At 42.4% G+C, this 26,807-nt stretch overlaps 1 long non-coding RNA gene across 1 annotated transcript; it reads left to right on the top strand.

Moving 5' to 3' along the window:
• The first annotated feature begins 603 nt into the window (after positions 1–603).
• LOC117513302 lies at positions 604–22,911 on the top strand. The gene is made up of 3 exons (XR_004561546.1): positions 604–614; positions 10,923–10,927; positions 21,982–22,911. It is a non-coding gene; the product is annotated as an uncharacterized LOC117513302 (long non-coding RNA).
• The last annotated feature ends 3,896 nt before the right edge of the window (positions 22,912–26,807 follow it).

Here is a 26,807-nt window from a genome sequence, read left to right as displayed (position 1 = left end):
CAGCTGGAGTTTTAATAAAAACTGCAAGCCCATGCAATACTCCTATCTATCCTATCCCTAAAAACAATACCAAAGAGTATCGGCTGGTACATGATCTGCGTCCTATCAATGCAATAATAGAAATGGATGCACCTATAGTACCTGATCCGCATACTATACTATCAAGCATCCCTGCTGGAGCAGAATGGTACACAGTAATAGATCTGTGTTCAGCCTATTTCAGTGTGCCTGTGCACCCAGACTCACAACATTTGTTTGCATTCACATTTCTGGGACAACAGCTAACGTATACACGGCTACCTCAGGGACTGAACCTGTCCCCAGCCATCTTTAACAAAGTCCTGGCTGAAGATTTACAACACCTTGACATACCCAGTACATTGGTGCAATATATGGATGATCTCCTTATTGCATCAGAGACTCAAGAACAGTGTGAAAAAGATTCATTAATTGTATTGCATGCATTGGCAGATGGAGGTCATAAAGTAAGTAAGGACAAATTGCAGTTCTGCAAACAACAAGTAGAATACTTGGGAAGACAGTTGTGTGGGACCACGCGATGTATAGCCCCAAGCCAAGTGGAGGCTATAATCAAGGCTCCCAAACCCCAAACAGTGGGACAGATGCTTTCATTCCTTGGGATGGCAGGGTACAGTCGGCCGTGGATTTGTGATTATGCTATAAAAACTGCACCTTTGCGTGCCATGATTAGAGCAGTGGGGCAAACAAGCAATGCAGCTCTCCTCGTCTGGACAGATCAGGCAACGGGAGCTTTTGAGGCCCTAAAAACAGACATGCAATCTGCTCCCGCGTTAGGTAACCCAGATTATGGGAAACCTTTCCATTTGTATGTTACTGAAAAAACTGGATATGCTTGTGCTGTACTAATGCAGGAAACAAATGAAGGAAAACAACCATTGGCCTATTATAGTACAAAGCTTGACAACATTGAAACAGGATTGCCACCATGCTATCAGGGTCTAGCAGCAGCTGCCTTTGCATTTCAAAAAGCATCATCCATAATCATGGGACATGCAGTAACGTTGTACACGTCGCATCAGTTACACATATTGTAGACGAGGAAGAAGACATGCATGCACATTTACATTCAACGTTTTGTCTTAACACAAGCTAGACGCACTGGATATGAAGTTGTGTTGTCCGCTCCAGAAATAACAATACAACGTTGTCACACGGTGAATCCCGCCACCAAATTGACCACACCGTTAGATGGTACTCCACATAACTGTGTGGCAGAGACAGAGAAATTTTTGAGAGCCAGAGAACATTTGTATAATCACGCCATAGATGCAGATCTAACCCTGTTCGTGGATGGCTCATGCTTTCGGGATGCCGCGGGATTGCATGCGGGTATGGGGATTGTTAAACTAAACACGGATGGCGAGACCTTTGAATTACTGGAGTCCCAAGGAATTGATCAGCCTTGTTCAGCCCAACTGGCAGAAATCAAAGCCTTAACTATGGCTTGCCAGATAGCTAAAGATCAACGTGTTAATATCTACACAGACTCAGCCTATGCTTATGGCGTATGTCATGTACATGCAAACATTTGGAAACAAAGGGGATTCCTGAGAGCAGATGGCACCCCTGTCACTCATGGAGAAGCGATTTCCCAACTGTTACAAGCTCTCCAATTACCGTCTGAGGTAGCCATCATTAAATGTGCAGGTCATCAAAAGAATAATAACATCATAGCTCAAGGTAACAACCTAGCAGATGACGCAGCGCGCAAAGGAGCACAAGGAGAAAATATGTTTCCCCTGCTAACCATCCAAGATTGTGCCCCACTGGTTTCACTTGACGCACTGATAGTGGCTCAAAGTAGGGCCAGTGGAGAAGAAAAACGAATGTGGGTTAAACGAGGCGCTATTGAGACACGCAGTCAGGGGCCAGCGGACAAGCTGTGGCGCAGTAGTCATGGACATTTTGTGTTACCCACCAATTTATTACGACATGCAATCATTTCGGCCCACGGACCCGATCATTGTTCGCGAGTCCAAATTATGAACAAACTAAAAGCTGTCTGGTGGTCACCATATATGGCAGCAACAGTGGACCGTTTGTTGAATGAGTGTGAGGTATGTGCACAGTACAATGTCCGGAAATCATTCACAGCCCCTTTAGCCCACATTCCGGTCCCTGATGGGCCATTCAGACATCTTATGATGGATTTCATAGACATGGGAGCTGAAAATCGAGTTAAACGAATGAGATATGTTTTGGTAGTGATATGCAGATTCAGCCGATGGATTGAGGCAGTAGCCTCTGCAAATCAAGACCATAAAACGGTAGCCAAATTCTTGTGCCGAGATGTCTTTCCAAGATTTGGCATTCCAGATACTATCTCATCTGACAACGGTAGGGCTTTTGTAGCCAAGGTTACACAAGAAACATTCAAACAATTGGGTATCAAACAGAAGTTTGGGTGTGTTTATCACCCCCAATCAAATGGGGCGGTGGAACGGGCTAATGGCATTTTAAAGAACAAACTAGCAAAAATCATAGCAGACAGCAATGGCAAACTAACCTGGGTGGATGCGTTGCCGCTTGCTTTATTGTCAATGCGCTCACAAACTAACCGACTAACCCATTTGACACCATTTGAAGCTCTTACAGGTTGGCCGATGCCTATTCCATACCTGAGAGGACCCTACGAAGGACCATCGCTGGAGCAGCTACAAGACGAATGGCATAATTATCTGAGACAGTTAACCCAAATACACAAAACTATCTTTTTGCAGGTCAAAGGTGCTACAGAAGACAGAGAAGCAGAGATTCCACTCGAAAATCAGAGCATCCAGCCTGGTGATCTGGTTTACGTCAAGGTGTTCAAAAAGAAGTGGGACAGGCCCCGCCGAGAAGGTCCTTTTAAAGTTATTCTTGCCTCACGTACAGCAGTCAAAGTAGACGGTAAGGACACTTGGTTTCATTTAAACCACTGCTGTAGGGTTGGTGGCCCAGCGCCCCTGCGGCCTCGGCAAGCTCGTCTTGGCAGAGCCGCCGGGCCAAGGGGGGAAGCAGGAGAAGCCAGAGACCCTACAGCAGCACCGAGGGACGGCCACGCCTCCCTGCAGCCAGAAGAAGCACCGAGGGAAGGCCACGCCTCCCTGCAGCCAAGGCGCTCACAGAGACTGATTGAACAAAGACGGCGCACAGCTTCAGAGAGTAGTGGATCCCTGCCAGATAGAGCAGCGACAGACTCAGATGCAGACTCAGAGACAACTGGAGACGTAGGCCAACAGACAGACAGAAATACAGACCGACAGATAGACAGGCCACAGGAGACATCAGACTCGGACAGCAACTCAGTAGATTTACCGACAGAAGAACCGCAAGAAGTACAACCCAGACAAAGCACAGATACACCACACATCCCTAGTGACAGCTCATCTAGTGACGGCTCACTTAGTAGCACATCTAGTAGCACATCTCAACAGTCATCAGAGCAATGATTAAGGAATTATTCAAGGGATTGACAATACTACTGGTGGTCAGTATGGGAGAAAATAGACATCCAAAACATACAACGGACTGTGCCGTGGCCATGGCCGCAATAGCAGCTAAACAAGGCATTCTAAACACAGGAAAAACATATCATTTGGTATACATTAAATCAAAAGCCTACAAGAACATAGGAATACAGGGAAAGCTGGGGGATTACATATTAGGCGAAGCCATTAGCATCAAATGTGAAGAGGAGGGAACACTCAACATAGAGGTAATTTGTGATAAAAGAGGATGCAGGGAAACCAAGCAAGACGTAACTGTTACAGTACATGAAGCCACAAAATGGGTAAAAATCAAACCAAGGAAAAAGAGGACAATTAGAAGCCTAGAAACAAGCAGTCACTTAGGGAGATGGGATCCCAGTACAGACCTAGCCCGCACACAAGGGTTGAAGACCAATTTATTTTACCAATGGTTGAAATTTTCGGCTAGGCAGATCAGTGAAAAGCCTTGCATAGCCTGTCACCGGAAAGGTGTGATACCTCAGGCTAAACCCCTACCTGATATCAACAACTGTTATAGGAGTCCCCAACATAACCCAGACCAAGCAGAATGCTATACACAATGTGTTATGAAAATGGCAGTAGGTGATGAAAAATATGCTGCCGACAGTAAACTTTGTCCAGTGCCCCTAAGTACAGAAGGAACCGTTCCACCTATGATTAAAATAGAGAAAGGGATGATACACCCATTCTGTATAGCTAAAGGCTTAGTAGCACAATACATAAGCGATTGGCAGGTAGGGACGACCCAGCCAAAACACCACATACAGTGTATGCAAAAGCAGCAAGAATACAAACCGGCCAAAACAGCATGGAACATTACCGTCTGTCACACCCTGCCAGCAGCAGGCATACAGTGTGAACAAATAGTACCGGCCACAGGGGGGTCGGTAATTGGACTGAATCTCACCCATGCTTCATGGGTATCTACTCCAAATTTAGCTAAGGGAACGGTACCCTTAGCTGACATCTTTTGGATATGCGGACAAAGAAGGAAACTCCTGTCATCGCTGTCCCCTAATTGGAAGGGCCTTTGTGCTCCTGTGATGCTCACAGGAGCTATAACAGTAATTGAAATGCCAAATTCAATACAACCCATGCCACAGAAACTTCGTAAGAGAAGAGGAATAATGACGTTTAAAACAGACTACAACATCACAGTAAGAAACGGGATACCAGAAGGGATACCCCGACAGTTAGAAGCCATAGACAGTAGCAGAGTTAAAGCAGATGAAGATGCGGATAAATGGGGATGGGCATTGGCTCTGTTCGGGGTTACTCCAAAAATCCGTTCTAGGTTCCAGGAGGTGCAGTGGATTAATAACTTGTGGTATAATCAACAAAGATACCTGAACTGGACATTGGCAGCAGTAGGAGCCTTAACCGAACAACTGCACGCCACCTCGCTAATGACAATGCAAAATAGATTAGCTATTGAGATGATGATGGCTGATGAACAAGGAGTTTGTATTATGATCAAAGCCACCGAATGTTGCACAGCTATTCCCATGCGTACAGGGGAAGACGGAAATTTGACAGAGCTCTTAATCACACTTGAGGAGATGCAACAGGAACTGTTAAGTAACTCCATAGGAGGGAGAAATGAAACTGACGATTCTGGATACATTGTAGGGAATGGAATGAATATTGGCCCACTGTTTTCACTGTTTGGGACTCTAAGGAGAGGGTGGATATCATGGAAAGACTGGTTGTACCAGATAGGTGTAATCTTGGCACTAACAGGGGTGGCGGTCTTGCTGGTAATATGTTGTGGTATTCCCTTGATAAAATTTCTGGTCAATAAATTGATTTCATCCACAGTAGGACAGCTCCCACTGCTAGCCATCCGAGCCCTAGAAGAAAGCACAAACGAAACAGACAGAGAACCAGAATATATGGAAATGGATGAAATACCAATTATCCTCCCCGACAGCCCCCAGCTCCCTAATATTGTGGCGTACACCCCAGATAGGGAGGACTGGGATGGACCGTGCTTGGTGATATTGTAGACGAGGAAGAAGACATGCATGCACATTTACATTCACACACATGCACCCACAAAAATGAGGGATAGGATAGACAATATCTGAAAGAATGACATGGAGCTGTAATAATGAACGTATATGTATATTACTAGGACACAGGAGTATGGCTGAGAGACCAGACTCCCCTGATCAGGGACCTATGCCTGATCTGCCTCTATCAAGTCTGATTGGACTCTCAGAACTGTTTGGAGAAAAGGATATACAGGAGGGATGGTTGAGACATGATTGGTCGCCACAGCCGCCTTCCATCCAGCAGCTAAACCAGTTGGCAACAGAAGGATCTTCATCGTTCCAGCACCTGGCGATGACGGCTTCACAGAATCTGCCTGCAGCAAGAGTCGGCCCGAGGACTCCACCATCACCTGAAGGACCCTTTGGACTCAGGAACACACCCCTTCCGCAGATGCCATGGAGACAGTCACATGTGCCAGGGGCAACGATACCCTCCAGGGGAGGCAGCCAAGGTCGGCCATATGCAGCAACCGCCCGAGTGCATCCTAGACCCAATTCACTGCTAGGACCTGTCCCCAGCTTTCCACCCCCAAGGCAGGAGAGATATTCTGATCAGCCCAGTACCTCTGGAGGAGGATCAGCAGGGGTAGACCTTAGCCAAACTCACCCACCAGGACAGAGGGGAGCTTTGTACAGGCTACTAAATGCCCAGAGTGTCCCAACCACTTGCCTGTGCGACATCAACAATACTCCCCCCACACACGAAATGCCTTCCCCCTTGTACTTCCTGTCTCCTGGACTGCACAACCTTAATCTGGTCATGGTCACCCCACAGGACATGGCAATCTTGGTTCGAGAGCTTCGTCTTCCACAAGAGTCTGTTCCAAAAACCTTGGAGCAGCTCCTGCCCCTCACAAATCACATTCCCCATGAGCTATTTGAGGAAATCATGCCACAACTAAGTCAGACAGCTGCATACCTGTTCAGGATACACCGTGACAATGCCAACATCTCTTGTGCTCAGGAGGGCCTCCATACTCAACTGTGTGGTCTTCAGTCTAGTATGGACATGCTAGCCTGCATGATGGAGCATATGGAAAGGGAACAGCTAGGGCTGGCCACCACCACCCTGAATGTGGGCAAGAATTCTCTGGGGGCCCTGTACAACCTGGCCAAGCAGCACAAGGAGCTGGAAAGATCCATCAGAGAACTGCACGACTGTCTGAAAGCCAGAATTCCTGATCCTTCCCCCACTACCCCTGAAAGGCCAACCTCCCCATGTTCCCCAACTTCTCCCAAAACTTCAGATGCTGAGTAAATGCTGAGGAGCGCGGACTGACGTAATGGCACTGAACACGGACTATGATCTTGGTTCTTGAGTTTGAATTGCGGACTGGTTTCAGAAATCTGAGTGTAACTAAAAACAAAGAAGGATATATGTTAGTAACGAAAGTTGGGTAAATGTCTGTCCTTACCATCATCTGCGTAACACAGATAAAGCTAAATGCATACACATAGATATCACATTGCAAAGTTATAAAAAGGGGACCCTTACACGGCGTGTTTGTAGATTTAGTAGTAAAAATGCACCATAGGGACCCCTTTTTCTTAAATTATAGCATGCCTCAAGAGACATGCATCGCCTAAATTTGGCGTCTGGCCAAAAGGGCATTAGAAAACAAGCTGAAAAAGAAGAAAAACAAAGTGGAGAATGTTGAGAAATGGCCTATAATGAAAACCATTATATGATTGACTAAGGCAAATGACTTAAGGACGGACATGAAGGGAAACCATTTATTGTGTTTATCATTTAACTAGACATAGCTGCGCTAACCTTAGAATAGTTTCTTGATTGGTTGACTAAATAGTGGTAACGTAGGGGTTATTTGATGCATTTAAATAATAAATGTGTGACGCTTTAACAAAATAATATGTAGAACCAAGTATAATGGGTTGGAGCCTCTGGTTGAGTGAGTCAATAGATGCCAGAAGATGATTGGTTGCACTGATGTCAATGTGAAGCCTTTACTTTGCCATGATTAAGAGGTTGATGTAACTTGTTTTATGTGGCCATTTTAAGTGCCTTGAATTACACCAAAACTCAATGTTTGAATGTCACCTTGTGTTGATATAATCCAGCTAATTGCTCACCTTGTGCCTTAGTATGTAGGTTCACCTGCACTGCAATATATTTACCGTGTGAAGTATCACTGATATTCATATCCGCACCAGAGTTATCAGTAACTCGAGTGATGTGTTTTTCTTTTTTATTGCAATGCACAAATGAGGATGTCTTGTCAGTAAACAACCCAAGAGTATAGTTGATGTAATGGGACTCTTTCGAGTCCCAGAGGAGGGACTGTAGAAGAATTTTTAGGTCCATATTTGAACTGTGATGAACTATCAAGTGTCCTGATCCGAACTGTATGTCCTCTGGTTGAACTAGCAGGTGTTCAACCCAAAAAAAGGGCTCCATTAGTCATTTAGTCTGTCAGGGGCTTTCCAAGGCCTTTTAGGTGCTTTCCCGCAGGCCACGTGCGGGGGCCTCAGGCCAGCTGCACGTGTGGCTGAGGCCACGTGCGGAGGGGGCCTCAGGCCAGCTGCACCTGTGGCTGAAGGTCTTTTAAAAAAATCAGTTGTAAATCCTTCATGTTTTAATGGGAGCATTTGTCACATTGAAATAAAGGCCTAACACCTGCTTAGGGTTCACTAGAGGATGCTTCCAATAGAAAACCATGTCTTGGGAATGAAATAAATAAAAAAGTCGAAGGAGGAGCGATGCCCGCGGGTCTCCAATAAATAGACGAGCGCGGTTGTCATATTCAGTCTCTCTAGAGGACTCAGTTTGTCTAAGCTTTGTGTCGAAGGCTTAAATAAACTTAAAAACTCTGTGCATTTTATCTTGCTTAAGGCTGAATTATTCTAAAGTGTTGTGTCCTCTTTCTAGCATATCACTTGCAATTAGTTTGTGTTATCTAAAAGACGACATCCTGAGAAGACCAAAAAGACGAGCCGCGACATCTCCTCAAACGTCTGGAGGAGCTTCTGCCGGGAACTGGGGGCCACTGTAAGCCTCTCATCCGGGTATCACCCGCAGACCAATGGACAGGCAGAACGGGCCAATCAGGAATTGGAGCAAGCCCTGCACTGTGTGACGTCCGCACACCCGACGGCCTGGAGTGAACATCTGGCCTGGATCGAGTATGCGCATAACAGCCAGGTGTCCTCTGCCACCGGCCTCTCCCCATTTGAGGTGTGTTTGGGGTATCAGCCTCCATTGTTTCCCATGGTGGAGGGAGAGGTCGGTGTGGCCTCGGTCCAGGCCCATCTGCGGAAGTGCCGTCGGGTGTGGCACTCTGCCCGTTCTGCCTTGTTGAAGGCCCGGACGAGGGCGAAGACCCATGCAGACCACCGGCGATCCCCAGCCCCTGCTTACCAGCCTGGGCAGGAGGTGTGGCTATCCACGAAGGACATCAACGGGGAGCCGGCTTGGACGGTGCGCCGGCTCCTGGGCGTCCGTCGGATGGGCCGGGGGTTCCAGTATTTGGTGGACTGGGAGGGTTATGGACCCGAAGAACGCGCCTGGGTGAAGAGGAGCTTCATCCTGGATCCGGCCCTCCTGGCTGATTTTTACCGTCGTCACCTGGACAAGCCTGGTCGGGCGCCAGGAAGCGCCCGTTGAGGGGGGGGTCCTGTTGTGTGGGCCGCCAGAAGAGGAGGTACTGCTGGCCCACCACCAGAGGGCGCCCTGCCTGAAGTGTGGGCTTCAGGCACGAGAGGACGCTGCCACCACGGACACAGCCGGGGGTGACAGCTGTCACTCATTATCTCTTGACAGCTGTCACCCATCTACACTACATCATCTCACGCCATAAAGACCGGACGCAATCTCCACCTCGTTGCCGAGATATCAACTACCTGTGAAGGTAATATTCTCTGCTGTGTCTGAACTTAACACTGACTTATAGTCTGAACTTCTTTGCAGCCATTTTCCTGTAAGTGTTGCCTTATCTGTGGGATTGGCGTTTGGTGTGATCAGCGACGGCTTCGCTTCACACCCCAACCAGATAAGTGATTAGACAGGAGCTGCACGAGTGTGTAATTAGAGGTGGAGGTGACTTTCCACCTTCTGATTGTTTTTGTTACTGGGTGTGCACACACCCACATCTCACTGTTTGTGCTCCTCGCCAGCAGTACCAGATCCGACAGTCGGGGACGGTGATCACCTGGGAATTCGGGACTTGGTGGCTCCAGTATTCACCAGGTTCTGTGGCGGTGGAAATCGTGTGGTCCCGGCTCTTCTCAGGACAGACGTCTTCTATCCTCGAGCCTGCCCACACGTCACCTTGGTGTATTGACTGCTATCAGATTCTGTGATTGTCTGTATAATCGTTGTGCACATTCACAACATTAAATTGTTACCTTTTGGCTCATCTATTGACCGTTCATTTGCGCCCCCTGTTGTGGGTCCGTGTCACTACACTTTCCCAACAGTAACCTTCACTAATGCTGTTTCTGTACTATGATGGATTCTAAAACCTGACTGAAACTCTTCAAATAGACCATTCCTCTGCAGATGATCAGTTAGCTGTTTTACAACTACCCTTTCAAGAATTTTTGAGAGAAAAGGAAGGTTGGAGATTGGCCTATAATTAGCTAAGATAGCCGGGTCAGGTGATGGCTTTTTAAGTAATGGTTTAATTACTGCCACCTTAAAAGCCTGTGGTACATAGCCAACTAATAAAGATAGATTGATCATATTTAAGATCGAAGCATTAATTAATGGTAGGGCTTCCTTGAGCAGCCTGGTAGGAATGGGGTCTAATAGACATGTTGATGGTTTGGAGGAATTAACTAATGAAAATAACTCAGAACAATCGGAGAGAAAGAGTCTAACCAAATACCGGCATCACTGAAAGCAGCCAAAGATAATGATATGTCTTTGGGATGGTTATGAGTAATTTTTTCTCTAATAGTTAGAATTTTATTAGCAAAGAAAGTCATGAAGTCATTACTAGTTAAAGTTAAAGGAATACTCAGCTCAATAGAGCTCTGACTCTTTGTCAGCCTGGCTACAGTGCTGAAAAGAAACCTGGGGTTGTTCTTATTTTCTTCAATTAGTGATGAGTAGTAAGATGTCCTAGCTTTACGGAGGGCTTTTTTATAGAGCAACAGACTCTTTTTCCAGGCTAAGTGCAGATCTTCTAAATTAGTGAGACACTATTTCCTCTCCAACTTACGGGTTATCTGCTTTAAGCTGCGAGTTTGTGAGTTATACCACGGAGTCAGGCACTTCTGATTTAAAGCTCTCTTTTTCAGAGGAGCTACTGCATCCAAAGTTGTCTTCAATGAGGATGTAAAACTATTGATGAGATACTCTATCTCACTTACAGAGTTTAGGTAGCTACTCTGCACTGTGTTGGTATATGGCATTAGAGAACATAAAGAAGGAATCATATCCTTAAACCTAGTTACAGCGCTTTCTGAAAGACTTCTAGTGTAATGAAACTTATTCCCCACTGCTGGGTAGTCCATCAGAGTAAATGTAAATGTTATTAAGAAATGATCAGACAGAAGGGAGTTTTCAGGGAATACTGTTAAGTCTTCATTTTCCGTACCATAAGTCAGAACAAGATCTAAGATATGATTAAAGTGGTGGGTGGACTCATTTACATTTTGAGCAAAGCCAATTGAGTCTAATAATAGATTAAATGCAGTCTTGAGGCTGTCATTCTCAGCATCTGTGTGGATGTTAAAATCGCCCACTATAATTATCTTATCTGAGCTAAGCACTAAGTCAGACAAAAGGTCTGAAAATTCACAGAGAAACTCACAGTAACGACCAGGTGGACGATAGATAATAACAAATAAAACTGGTTTTGGGGACTTCCAATTTGGATGGACAAGACTAAGAATCAAGCTTTCAAATGAATTAAAGCTCTGTCTGGGTTTTGGATTAATTAATAAGCTGGAATGGAAGATTGCTGCTAATCCTTCGCCTTGGCCCGTGCTACGAGCGTTCTGGCAGTTAGTGTGACTCGGGGGTGTTGACTCATTTAAACTAACATGTTCATCCTGCTGTAACCAGGTTTCTGTAAGGCAGAATAAATCAATATGTTGATCAATTATTATATCATTTACTAACAGGGACTTAGAAGAGAGAGACCTAATGTTTAATAGACCACATTTAACTGTTTTAGTCTGTGGTGCAGTTGAAGGTGCTACATTATTTTTTCTTTTTGAATTTTTATGCTTAAATTGATTTTTTCTGGTTATTGGTGGTCTGGGAGCAGGCACCGTCTCTACGGGGATGGCGTAATGAGGGGATGGCAGGGGGAGAGAAGCTGCAGAGAGGTGTGTAAGACCACAACTCTGCTTCCTGGTCCCAACCCTGGATAGTCACGGTTTGGAGGATTTAAGAAAATTGGCCAGATTTCTAGAAATGAGAGCTGCTCCATCCAAAGTGGGATGGATGCCATCTCTCCTAACAAGACCAGGTTTTCCCCAGAAGCTTTGCCAATTATCTATGAAGCCCACCTCATTTTTTGGACACCACTCAGACAGCCAGCAATTCAGGGAGAACATGCAGCTAAGCATGTCACTACAAAACTACAGAGTCCAACATTGTTTTTGCAAAGTTACACACCGATTCAATGTTAATTTTAGTGACCTCCAGTTGGCGTAACCAGGTGTCATTACCGCTGACGTGAATTACAATCTTACCAAATTTACGCTTAGCCTTAGCCAGCAGTTTCAAATTTCCTTCAATGTCGCCTGCTCTGGCCCCCGGAAGACAATTGACTATGGTTGCTGGTGTCGCTAACTTCACATTTCTCAAAACAGAGTCGCCAATAACCAGAGTTTGATCCTCGGCGGGTGTGTTGTCGAGTGGGGAAAATGGTTAGAAATGTGAACGGGTTGGCGGTGTACACCAGGCTTCTGTTTAGAACTACGCTTCCTCCTCACAGTCACCCAGTCGGCCTGCTTTCCCGGCTGCTCTGGATCTGCCAGAAGGAAACTAACTGCGGCTAAGCTACCTTGGTCCGCACCGACTACAGGGGCCTGGCTAGCTGTAGAATTTTCCACGGTGCGGAGCCGAGTCTCCAATTCGCCCAGCCTGGCCTCCAAAGCTACGAATAAGCTACACTTATTACAAGTACCATTACTGCTAAAGGAGGCCGAGGAATAACTAAACATTTCACACCCAGAGCAGAAAAGTGCGGGAGAGACAGGAGAAGCCGCCATGCTAAACCAGCTAAGAGCTAGTAGCTGCGCTAAGCTAGCGAATTCCTAAAAACACACAAAGTGAATAATGTGTAAATAATTTAGAGGTGATTCAGCAGACGGAGTGCTTTAGTTAAGGCACGTGAAGATTACACTGTGAAACAAATCGTTATCTAGATCAATCTAACTGCGCAGATTAAACAGCTAACAGATACAGCAAAACACCGCTGTGCTCCGGAGCAGGAAGTGATACAATACCGCAGTGAGAGCCAACCACCAGTAGAGGCAAGCCAATGATGATGAATCATTGATGAATCCATGACATGACATGACATCCATGACATGATGAATCCATATTTTTTCTTCTGATACATCAACTGTTATTGTTACATTTTTTAATTGTTTTTTATTATTATTATTTATTTATGTCCACCAACTGATGGAGGTTAACTTTGGTTTTAGCCTGCATGACAGCAAAGCGACGACGTGTGTGTGTGTGTGTGTGTGTGTGTGTGTGTGTGTGTGTGTGTGTGTGTGTGTGTGTGTGTGTGTGTGTGTGTGTGTGTGTGTGTGTGTGTGTGTGTGTGTGTGTGTGTGTGTGTGTGTGTGTGTGTGTGTGTGTGTGTGTGTGGACAAAGTAAATCAAAAATAGCTGGGCTGATTTTCTTCAAACCTGGTGGGAATATTACTGCGAAAGATATCTAGAGGTGATTGGAGAGTGGAGTATTTGGCCAAACATGAAGGTCAAAGAAACCAAGAAGCCTAGATGAATGATCGAAAGCATGTGTCGATCAGCAAACTATTTGTGATTGATTCTATGAATGATTCATAATGAGGCCACACAGAAGTTACATGATGAACTCATACAGTACATAGTCAAAAACACCTTTACAGCCATACAGTGCTTTGCAAAAGTATTGGGCCACTTGGTATTTCACTCATTTTAATTTGTTTATTCCATTTCAAATACAAAAAGTAAATCAGGCTTCTCAATATAAAAAAAAATTCTAAAATTATCTTCCTTAAACTCAAACTCAAAGCAACTTTTATAACTTGATATAAATTCATTAAAAATATAAAAGGCAAGATGATGGAACGTAAGTAATGGAATGCTGAGGTTCCATTACTTAATACCTGTAAATAATTGGGTTGAGCCGGATAGTTGTTTCAGATGAGTATCCGGTACGGATAAAGCATTTTTGACAAGTATGAGCATGATACAAGTAAAACTCATCAATATCTGTGCTCGTGCTGAAGGAAAATTCGCATTGGCTAACTGACTGTCTTCACACTGTGTGATTGGCCAGTCACACACAGCGCCTGCCCCTCCCTACACACACCTCTACAGCCGCTCTGACCTGTCTCTCACTCTCACAGAGATACACACACGGACAGGAACTCTTCTCTCTCTCTTTGTGCTTGGCTCAGTACTCCTTAAGTTTTCTTCAGCTCACCTCTTTTTCAGTTTGTATAATATTTGAAGTTACTTGGTGAACTTGTTTCGTATCGTATGCAATGCTTTTGACAAGACAGAGCTGAAAATGGCTCGTGTCGTGTCGGTCACTGCCTCCTCTCCAGTCAGGGTGTTTATTTATTTATTTTTTAACCGTTTGCTTGCTCTTTGTTTTGTTGGTGATACGAGGGTAGGCTGAAAAGTTCTAAGGCTGACTATGACGCAGTTGTCGAATTGAACAAATTCAGGGTTATTTTTCTACACAGTCTCCCTGTAACTCCACACACTTCTTCCAGTGGTGCTTGAGTGCTTCGATTCCCTTGGCATAGAAGCTTTCATCTTGAGAGTCAAAATAGTCCTCAACAGCAGCCATCACCTCATCATTGCTCCGACAGTGCTTCCCAGCCAGGTTTTTTTCAGGTTTGGGAACAGATGAAAGTCCGAGGGTGCCAAGTCAGGGGAGTATGGTGGGTGATCTACCAGTTCGAATCCACACTCGTGGATAGTGGCCATGGCCACTGTTGACTTGTGAGCTGGGGCATTGTCTTGATGGAACAGCACCCCTTTCGTCTGCTTTCCTGGTCACTTCTTTTTGATAGCCTCGCATAACTGTCTCAGTAGGTTAGAACAGTACTGTCCATTTATGGTTTGTCCCTTTTCAAGATAGTCCACGAACATAATGCCCTTGGCATCCCAGAAAACTGAAACCATGACCTTCCCCGCAGATTAAACGACCTTGGCCTTCTTTGGAGGTGATGACCTTGGGTGTTTCCACTGCATTGATTGTTTTTTTTGTCTCTGGTTCAAAGTGGTGAACCCAACACTCATCCTGGGTAAGAAAACGTTCCATGTAATTGGCTGGATCCTCTTCAAATTGCGCCAAGTTTGCCTTCGACATGACTAGCCTGGTGCGTTTCTGATCAGGCGTCAGAAGACGTGGCACCCACCAAGCTGACATCGTTGACATTCCAAGTTCTTCATGCAAAATGTGTTCAATTCTCTCACGGGATATTCCCACAGCATCTGCTAGCTGATTAATCGTCGATCATCTGTCGTCTGTCACCATTTCATGAACAAGGTCAATGTTTTTCTGTGTTGTGGCTGTTGCAGGCCGCCCAGACCTTGGGTCGTCTTCAAGGCTCTCTCTGCCCCTCTTAAATTCAGCTGCCCACTTCTGCACTGTAGATATGGAGGGAGCTTCATCCCCTAATGTAGCAACCATATCCGCATGAATGTCCTTGAGCTTTAACCCCTTCTTAATCACACCGCGATGCCAGATTTTGTCCATTTTTGCCGTTTCCCTCTACCACGAACTTTCAAACTTGGCTATGAACCACAAACTACCTCACAACCTGGAAGAATAAAACACAGTTAGTCATCAGAAGTGTTGAACTTAATGCATGCCAAGTTTTATTGAAATGGCATTTCTCCCTCGTACAAAGTCAGTTGGAAAACTTTGCTCCTACTGAACGCTATGCTTTTGAGAAGAATACAGTGAACAAGGCTGACATATTATTTCTCTGTTTGCATCACTGGATGTTTGCATGAATCACCAAGTTCACACAGATCATTAAAAAATAAACAGTCTTACAGACCACTTGCATACATAAACACATGTAGCTGATCACACAAAGTAGCCTATAATAATATTTTTTTGAATATGGCTGCATGCAGTATCTGACACTTTCTCACTGCAGTTCATAAAAATATCATTGGTCAGTCGAACAACCTCTCTCTCTCTCCCTCTCACACAGTCACTCAGTCACACACACATGCACACACAGACACACCTTAATCAATATCGTTTAATTTTGTGTGGAAAAAAATGGCAAGAACGTTAGGTAGCAAAAAATAAACTGAAACAAATCGCAGTTTGATCATAAAATTAAAAAAAGAAAGTTGTGTTGAGTACGACAACTGTTGTTCAAGCATACTTAGTAGCTCATAATTTCCTACTACACTGAAGCTCAATTCTGAGGCTGTTCTGTTATTCATTCATACACTTAAGAATATTCATGTTCTGAGTTTAGAAAAACTTGTTTTGTAAAATAGTTCCTTTACTATTGTGATCAAAAACATTGAATGTCAATTCTGAGGCTGTTCTATAAATATTCATTCATACACTTAAGAATATTCATGTTCTGAGTTCATAAAAACTTGTTCTGTCAATAGTTCTATTACTTTTGTGATCAAAAACATTGAGTAGAATCTCAGTTTTGAGGCTGTTCTGTAAATAGTTTTCAAATAAACAATGAATATTGCAACTTCTGATCAATCCATATCAATTTCAGACTTAAAATGTACTGATTTAAGCCCCTGAAATTTTGGGTTAAACCACGCCCACTTCCGCTTTAGGCCCCGCCCACTACAAGTACAGATATGGATACAGATAATTTAGATGGCTGAACAGATACACATAGTGGTGTCATCCCTAGTAAATAATCAGTTTTATTGCCAGCTTTCTTCAGACATGTCAGGAGATGGATAAATGAACATTTCCAAGTCACTGAATATGTCTTGACTTTATTTACATCAATTACAAAGAAATACAAACAGTATGACACTCTGTGGTAAATCTGTGTGGAGTAGACAGTTCTCAAAAACTGAGTGACTGTGCAAGAAGGAGAAAAGTGAGGAAAGCCACCAAGACACACAGACAACCCAGAGGAAATTACAGGCTTCTGTGGCTGTGATTGGAGAAATTGTGCATAGTGCATGTTTTGCATTTTGTGTCACCAGTTATACAGCTTTACGATTAGGTGGTATAGAGGAGGGTTTTCTTAGAAGACCTGAAAGTTCAGCTACAGTTTGCCAGAAGGCAAATCTGAGATGCAAGCCTAGATTTGATATTTTGGTGAAAGAAGATCCTCTTGTATACCACTTCATCATGTATGTATGTATATTTACTTTATATCATGTAGTGTAGTGAGCTCATTTCATTTTGGAAATGTAATACCTGAATTTATCTTGGGGAGAGAAATTTTGAATTTTAAAGGGATTTTCTTGAAGAAAATCCATTAATTCAAAAGCCATGAACACTGACAAATTCTCTGCTTGACATAACGCACCTACACCAAAAGTTACCTTTGGCACAGGTATCCAACAGCAACGGCCATGACAATTTGTTGTCATTTGAAGCCTTACGGATGATACTAAACTGAATCTACTTACGAAGTTTGTTTTTGTCACCAGTTGAGTATATTCAATCAGGGCGCTCACAGTTTGTTCCTTTAATGCATATTTTGTTATTTACTTGGAGGTTTTTCAAGGGAAATGTGTGTGAAAAGACTGAAACTGCTTTCGTTGGATTAGAGTACAATTAGCAAACAAATTCTGGGTCAGCTCCATATTCTGTCTACTTTTGTCTGTAACACGTTTGATGTCCTTTAAGACCACATTTACTTATAGATTACAAGGCAGATAGAATTGGGATGTAATGCACATAAGACATGTGACATTCATATTTAAAAATGCACTCAGCCATTTGAGCATAGCAGGTCAGCCTTTCCACAGCAGAGTGTGGGGATGATGAAATATGAAAATGCCTGTTGTATTGGATGTGGTAATTGCATCTTAGACCATCAGTGAGGACACACATTGTGTGTTAGTAAAGGCCTGATATGTATTTTGAGGAAGGATAATGAGCTTCTGCCTCATTTTTGTGCGATTGCTGTTAAAACATTTGTGCTTGCTGTGTACTAATTTCTTTACTCATCACTAGGACAAAAAGAAGCTATTTGATACAAAATGAACAACTGGAAGGTAAATGTGGTTTCATTCCTTTGTAATTTCAGGTTTTGGCAAGTTGCTTGGTTCATTAAGTACATTTTTTATTAGTTTCAATATTGATTTTCTCCATCTTTTCGATGGTAAACTACAAAGTCAGTCAAGGTAAATGCAAACATAGATCACACAAAGTGCATCACATTAATGATCAACAAGGGGCAAGGGGCTACTGTTGATTAATCGAATAATACATTATTGATTTGGGAAAGTGTTTATTTTCAAAGATGTTCATCAAACAAAAATACAAAGCTTTGCTTTCAGTTTCTCAAATGTCAAAATAGTAATTTCATGATTCATGTCAAGACAAGTCAAGGAGCATGCACTAGTGCCATAACCATCCACCATACTACAGAACCATCCCAGGTCCTGCATAGTAACCATAGAGGCAGAGAGACAGTCCATCACCACCTGTTCAAAGTAACCATCTGCCACAGTCAGATGAAACACGGGCGTCCTGTTGGCCTTCTGCAGCCGCTGAAGTTCTCAACACTGAGGCACCATCTCACAACCATACATACAGTAGGAACCGAGAAGGATTTTCCCTAAAAGAAAAAAAAAAACAGACTGGAACCTACGTAGATTTGTTTTCCTTGCTGAAATGCTTTAAAAAGCCCTTGTGTACTGGTTGGTTGGGGGGAGGTGGGCACTAGCTCTATAGAGGTTACAATAGAGCAGCCCAATGGTTGAGTCCCTGAACTTCCACATGGACAGTCTACGGACTCTGGTGTCAAATTACGTCAGTGGAAGCAAACTAAACAGCAGCCATGTTTGCTTGGTTTGTGTTCATTTTTAAACAATGTATAAGTGATTTAGAGCACAATGAGAAATGTTTATGTTTGTGTTACACAGTGTACAGATGTTATTACGATCATCACCCGTTCATTATCCCATATTTTGAAAGTTTTGTGCTAACTGACTTTGATAGGTGCCCACTGGGTGACCCTCTTTGCGTTTCTGTTTACTAAAATCAATGTGGCACAGATTGCGGTGTAATAGAATCCTCAGCACTGGGGGTTGATTGTTTTGTTGTGTTGCTTGGTGTGCTGCTTCTCCTCTGTTGAGCCTTGATGTCACTGGCTACTAATTACAGCCTCAGGGCCCCGGACAACCAAGTGTGAGTGAGATGCGTCCCCACGGTGTCACCTACCTGTCCCCCACCGCTGCCATTAGCTCCACTTGGCAGCCATTATTAGCCTGGGTATTAGCATCAGGCTCACTCTGATGCCTGACGGTGGCTGCCACAGCACCCATGTGGTTAGTCTTTGTTCTAGAGTTCTCCAGGGGACACGCTGAAGCTCAGGGTGCTAATAATAATAATTATCTCTGAGAAGACAGTTTGGTCCCGCATGCTCAGCCATGTTTACAGTGTCACTTGATCCGTCTGGGTCCCAGGGCACTGATAAGGCTTTGCTCGAGGGATGGACAACATTGACAGCAGGGTTGGATTGACATTAAGACTTTGGAATCTTAATAAAAAATGTATTTCTTTAAAATGAGTCAGAGAATAATGTGGCACTAATGCGACTGAGTAAAGAGGTACAGTATTGGAAGCATTCATTTAGAGCTGTTGTTGTTCTCTGTGTGTGTGTGTGTGTGTGTGTTGCGTTCTGTGACATATTTTGAAAACCTAAGATATCGATACTGTAAGAAAAGCATGTCGAAGGTGGACTTCGACCCTTACAAATTTCTCCATGTACCTTTTGCTGATTATAAATTAGCCCCTAAAAGCACCCCACCACAACCCCCCCCCCCCCCCCCCCCCCCCAGAAGTAATTTTTTCATCAGCTTTGGAAATGTCTAGCCATGTTTCCTATAAACGCAATGAGCCGATGAATAGAAAGATATACAGGGAAATGGGAATGGGTAGGAGGCAGTCTGGGAGCTGGAGTTGCACACTTGTGACCACATCGTGAAGAACCACTTGGTCCCAGTGTGCAGTTAAACACTTTGTTTGGCATCACTGTGTGAGTGAATGCATGAGGCAACCTTGTAAAGCACTTTGTGCATCTGCATCAGATACAAAAGTGCTGCAGAAATGTCATTTACCATTTACTATGCTTTTTGTTGCTACTAAAAAGGTGAAAATGTCATTATCAGCCTTCGGTTGCACAGGCAGGATCCCTGCAAAGGTAAACATGTGCATGTTTATTTCATTATAAATAAATGTTTTTGAGCTGCGTCTTGAACGGTTAGTCATGTATCATTAATTAGCCCGATAGAACATGTCAGTGTTTGCATCCTAAATCAATTGTGCGCTGATTCAGTTCACTTTGTTTTTCTTTTTTGTCTCAAGTGAGGAGATGACCCCTAAAACCCTTACAAATAAAGACAGCTTGGTTCAAAAATGTTAGAGTTCTTCTTTAAAAAGACAACATAATGAGGATGAACTGATGAAATGTTGATTAACTTTGAGGCAATGTATTAATAGAAAACCAACTTTTATGTAAGACTGTATAACATAGATCTATCCACTACCCAGTGTTGTATAGTAACGAAATACAAAATACTGCACTACTGTGCTTAAGTACGTTTTGGGAGCCTTTGTACTTTACTTGAGTTTTTTAAATTCAGCTTACTTTCACTTTTACTTCACTACATTTCCGACCTTAATTGCATACTTCTACTCCGATACATTTTCTATGCGCCATGCCGTTACTCGTTACAAAAAAAAACCACACACACAAACACACACACACGAAAAAAGTCGTGTTTTCACTCAGACACCACTGATTACTACTTACGGCAACGAAATCAGGCCGATTTGTCATGAGGCATGTCCGGTGGGTTTTTTTTGCAGTTGCGCACTTGTGGGGTGTTTGTCAGGAAAATAATTTCTCTACATTGATTACAGACCTGCAGCGGGTCTCTAATCAACTTTTCTGGAGCGCGGCTTTGCTTTGAACCTTGAACCAATCGAAGCAGTGATTCGCAGGTTGAAGCAGTGATTCGCAGGTCGAAGCAGTGCTTCGATCTACGATTCAAGGATTTTATTTCGCTTTATCCTAATTTTTTCCCACTAAAACCCTGAAGAGCATATGTCTGTGAGTAATATTTAATATTTTTATGTTAAACTGACCTGTTATGGTCTTCTGAAACAGTTGATAGATGTATTTTATAACTTAAAAACAGGACAGATGCTAACGCGTTAGCATGTCTATGGCGTTTTCAATGTTAAAGGTAGCATTAAGCTGTTCCCATCAGCACGTTTGTCTTGATTTGTGTTCGTTGTCGTAAAAAAGTCAAATTGTAATTTTTTTTATTAATTTTTATTCATATATTATAGCAACAACAATAATAGTCTACATAATAGACAATAATAATAGACTAATAATATTACAATACAATTTTAGAGAAAGAGACAAAAAGAACCTAATGAACCAAAACACAACAGAAAAGATAAAATCATGTAACAATGAAAATAAATAAATACATATAGAAATAAATAACTGTTTCCTGTGAACACCTAGTGAGTAGTCTACTCTTGTTTAGGTTTTAAAACCTTGTTTCTGAAGTGTTTTTGTGTGATGTGCACAATTTTCAGTATTTTGACTAATACTACCAGTCATTTACAAGCCTAGATAAACTTTAATATATATAGAAAAAAGAAATCAGTCCGCTTTTGATTATTAACATTTACTTGTACTTTTACTTTCAATACTTGAGTACATTTAGTTGTACATTACTTGTCATACTTAAGTACAATAAATACTAGATACTTTAAAACTTTTACTTGATAACATTTCAATCGGTTACTTGAACTTCTACCAAAGTCATTTTTTAATGGGTATCTGTACTTTTACTTAAGTGTGATTTTCCGGTACTTTATACAACACTGCCACTACCTGCTGGAGCTGTCCAGTCTTGTGGGCATGATCTTATCATCATCACATGGAAATTAGGTACAGGCATGGTTTTACTTAAATACAGGTAAACCTTGTTAACTCCCTCTCGCATAAGTCGCATTTCAGCTTTACTCTCGGTCAATTTGTAGACCGTTGTATAAAAGTCCATTTTGATTTGACCATTTTTGGGAGGGATCATCAGTGTGGATGATTCTGGATGATGATTTCTTCTTCCTCCTCTGGTTGCTGCATGTCAGCGATGAGGGCCGATGATTCAGCCGCATGTGTAAATTCCGGCCCAATCTGAACCGGCATTAAGGATCTAAAGAGGAAGGTCACATCCAAAAACTTTGAGTCGTCCAGAATCGTCTGCATTGACCCCACTGCCGAACCCACTCTAAATGAAGACATCATCATCATCCAGGAAGGAATCATGCTTCATATGGTCAAAACTATTGTAATATGGCAAGGTAAGCTGATTTTAAGTTTTTTTGGTCAACCTCATTAACTCACAGTTTCAGATAACTCACGATCCGATTTTGTGGACTCCAACTTACACCAGTTAACGAGGTTTACCTGTATAGTTTGAAATTAGCTTGTTTGTCAATTTCTTTCATTTGTACCAGAAAGATTCAGTAGGCAATGTAAAATTGTATATTTTAATTCATTAAGATAATATCAAGAAAGAACAGTCTTTGGTGCAGGTCCCCACCACGGCAAAGAATGGAGGTATGATGATCTCGAATCTGGCCATTGGAAAAGGCAGGGGCAGAGCCTACCCCTGGGCAGCAGACAGGGACCAGCTGGTGACAGTGGGGTAGAGGGGTGAGCGTCTGGCTGGAGATCTGCAAACAGCGAGAGGTGAGTGACAGCATGACAGTTTAAGGAATGTGCGTGTTTCTTATTGTTTGAGAGTTGATGATTAACAGGGTCATCTGCCTCTGTTACAGCTGTTCTTAATGAACTGGTTCTGAATGAATACTAAAAATCTGAGGTTTCTGGTAGAATTTGTGCTTCACTGCATTTCCAGAGCCTATGTCTAGTGGCCACCAAGGCCACCACTGTTTGTGGGCTACAGACTGCAGGACAAAAATACCCTGAAATCCACATGTTTTAAATTGGAAACGTAATTAACACTTGGGGTGATTTGCTTTCAGTTTAGCCAAACTCAAGAATCTATTTAACATTAATTAAAACCACTGCAGTATGAGTTTAGCTGATTTAACATGTTAAAGCCACTCATTCACAACTTACCTAATTCTGTATTAACATGCACTTACCTGCTAATTTCTATCTGTGCTTTATGTTTTTACCTGCCAGGCTCATAACGAAATCCATTCAGCAACAGCTGGTTGCTTCTCAGCTCACAAAACAAATATTTTTTTCAGTGCTCAGTACCACAGTACCATCCTGCTGCAAGTAAAATAAAATAAGTAACAGGCAAACTACCTACATGAAAGCTTTAAAATTAAATCTGTAGCAGTTTAATATGACCATACAAAATGTGGAGGCAGATGCTCCAGCCACGCACAAAATTTTGCATAAATTATGTTTTTATGACATTACATACATATATATATATATATATATATATATATATATATATATATATATATATAAAATCCTTTGGGGAGGTAATGCCTGGAAGTTAGAGATGGGGTTGTTACCACAAGATCCTTGGTTCAATTCCCCATCAAACAGGCAACTCAATAATATGCCATTGAGCAAGGTACCACGTTGCTACTGGTAGTGCACTTGAGAGCCACTGACATCTGTGTGTGTGTGTATGAGAGAGAGAAAGAGAATGTAAGGCATTAATGTAAAGCACTTTGAGTGTCTGTATCAGATGAAAAAATGTTATAAAATGTTGTACATTTATACAACCCCTGGCAAAAATTATGGAATCACCGGCCTCGGAAGATGTTCATTCAGTTGTTTAATTTTGTAGAAAACAAGCAGATCACAGACATGACACAAAACTAAAGTCATTTCAAATGGCAACTTTCTGGCTTTAAGAAACACTATAATAAATCAAGAAAAAAATATTATGGCAGTCAGTAACGGTTACTTTTTTAGACCAAGCAGAGGAAAAAAATATGGAATCATTCAATTCTGAGGAAAAAATTATGGAATCACCCTGTAAATTTTCATCCCCAAAACTAACACCTGCATCATATCAGATCTGCTCGTTGACATTGACCCTATGCCATGACATTGACCCTATGTGTCTTTTTGCAAGGAATGTTTTCGCAGTTTTTGCTCTATGGCAAGATGCATTATCATCTTGAAAAATGATTTCATCATCCCCAAACATCCTTTCAATTGTCCAAAATATCAATGTAAACTTGTGCATTTATTGATGATGTAATGACAGCCATCTCCCCAGTGCCTTTACCTGACATGCAGCCCCATATCATCAATGACTGTGGAAATTTACATGTTCTCTTCAGACAGTCATCTTTATAAATCTCATTGGAACGGCACCAAACAAAAGTTCCAGCATCATCACCTTGCCCAATGCAGATTCGAGATTCATCACTGAATATGACTTTCATCCAGTCATCCACAGTCCACGATTGCTTTTCCTTAGCCCATTGTAACCTTGTTTTTTTCTGTTTAGGTGTTAATGATGGCTTTCGTTTAGCTTTTCTGTATGTAAATCCCATTTCCTTTAGGCGGTTTCTTACAGTTCGGTCACAGACGTTGACTCCAGTTTCCTCCCATTCGTTCCTCATTTGTTTTGTTGTGCATTTTTCGATTTTTGAGACATATTGCTTTAAGTTTTCTGTCTTGATGCTTTGATGTCTTCCTTGGTCTACCAGTATGTTTGCCTTTAACAACCTTCTCATGTTGTTTGTATTTGGTCCAGAGTTTAGATACAGCTGACTGTGAACAACCAACATCTTTTGCAACATTGCGTAATGATTTACCCTCTTTTAAGAGTTTGATAATCCTCTCCTTTGTTTCAATTGACATCTCTCGTGTTGGAGCCATGATTTATGTCAGTCCACTTGGTGCAACAGCTCTCCAAGGTGTGATCACTCCTTTTTAGATGCAGACTAACGAGCAGATTTGATTTGATGCAGATGTTAGTTTTGGGGATGAAAATTTACAGGGTGATTCCATAATTCTTTCCTCAGAATTGAGTGATTCCATATTTTTTTCCTCTGCTTGGTCTAAAAAAGTAACCGTTACTGACTGCCATAATCTTTTTTTCTTGATTTCTTATAGTGTTTCTTAAATCCAGAAAGTTGCCATTTGAAATGACTTTAGTTTTGTGTCATGTCTGTGATCTGCTTTTTTTCTACAAAATTAAACAACTGAATGAACATCCTCCGAGGCCGGTGATTCCATAATTTTTGCCAGGGGTTGTAGAAAATGTTCTATTTTCTTCCTTCATCTCAAAGGGTCTTCTCAAATGATCGACAAAATATGAAGCTCAATCATTCTGAAATGGAAAAAAATATAGTAAAGTGTTTCAATTAATCACATGCATACGTCACTGCTTGCATGTCAGTAATCTGAGTGAGTGAGTGTAACCACATTCTCTCAAACATGATAATTCCAAAATTAAGAATGCCACCATCTTGTTATTTATCATGTCACATGTTGGGATTTCAGAGATGATGTGTTGAACGTTTGATCATTATAGGTATTGGATAACATCTTCAAATATTGACTGACTGTTTTTCATGCAAAATATGAACATAATTTGATAATGATGAGTACTCAAATATTTCTAACAAAGTGTCTGTTTGGCCTACATTGCTGTCTGCAAGTCAACATAGATGCTTGAGCCACCAAAACATTAGATAAAGGTTTGGGGGGGGGGGGGGGGGGGGGTTGCAACATTTTAACCCATAAAGAAGCTCCTAATATGCTCAGTACAAATCTAATGATAAGCCTTTCTTTGAAGACCTTTAATAGAAAATTACTGTCAGTTCTGGGTCAAAACTTAGTAGTAATAATGGAAACATAAAGGCCATCTAATATGAAATACATTTTTTATTTTACCTTTTTGAAAAATAATATAAATAAACTTATAGATATGTTAATATTCCAAATGCAAATTGACAAAAAGCAGTGGTCTTGGTGGTCAGTGCAACTGAAGTGAATTTGTGCCAGAGCGGTTACTTGGAGAGACTCAGATGGGGAGTATCACTTGCATTGTGAGTGAATATCAGCTATAACATTTTGGTCATGTGATGCTTTTCTCTGGGCATGATCCAGGCTGTAGGTGCCTCAGTGTTCAAGAATTTTTGTTCCCCCATGTTTGCATAGTGGGTCAGGGTAATCCAATTGCCTAGTGGCTTGTGTTGATAGAACAGGTAGTGTTTGTCCGAGTCCACGACAAAACATTCTGATTGTGTGTCCCAGACTAACTGAAGGCCACTTCAGTTTTATGGATTTGTTTTACTAAGGCAAGAGTCCTTAAGACAACTCGCTGAGTTTCTAAGATCAGAAGACTCTATGCTTTATGTTTGCTTGCACGTCCATTGGGAGTCTCTCCAGATATATCTGTTAATGTGCTTAAACTGCAATTAAGTCTTTCCCTCTGCATCGTATATTGATTTCTGGTGGACCTTGCTCACTGGTCTCATTTCTCTGCTGGCTTCATCATGAAAATTCCACAACACCCAATGGCTGGAGAAGGCCAAGGACATTTGGTCACCTTGGTTCAGCAGATAGATGGCTACTTTGGAACAGTGGGGATGGACCAGTTGTCTGCCTGGATAGTTGCCATCCAGGACCCAAGGCAGTTCCATAGTGTGGTGGATGTGGCAACATGTAGCACCAGTGCTCCTAGGCCTGACTTGACCTAGTGGTCTTAGCAGTCACCAGACCTAAGCTTTAGAAATGACAGAAACTAACAAACAAGCTCATGCCAACTTTCATGTAACGTCCAAAGCCTCTGAAAAATATTAGGTCAATATAGACAATAAAAAATATTAATGACAACCAGTGACCATCTTTG

The sequence above is a fragment of the Thalassophryne amazonica genome, chromosome 7 (assembly GCF_902500255.1).
Source record: "Thalassophryne amazonica chromosome 7, fThaAma1.1, whole genome shotgun sequence".
Taxonomy (NCBI): domain Eukaryota; kingdom Metazoa; phylum Chordata; class Actinopteri; order Batrachoidiformes; family Batrachoididae; genus Thalassophryne; species Thalassophryne amazonica.
The sequence above is the reverse complement of the archived record's forward strand: the minus strand, read 5'-3'. Positions and strand labels throughout refer to the sequence as shown.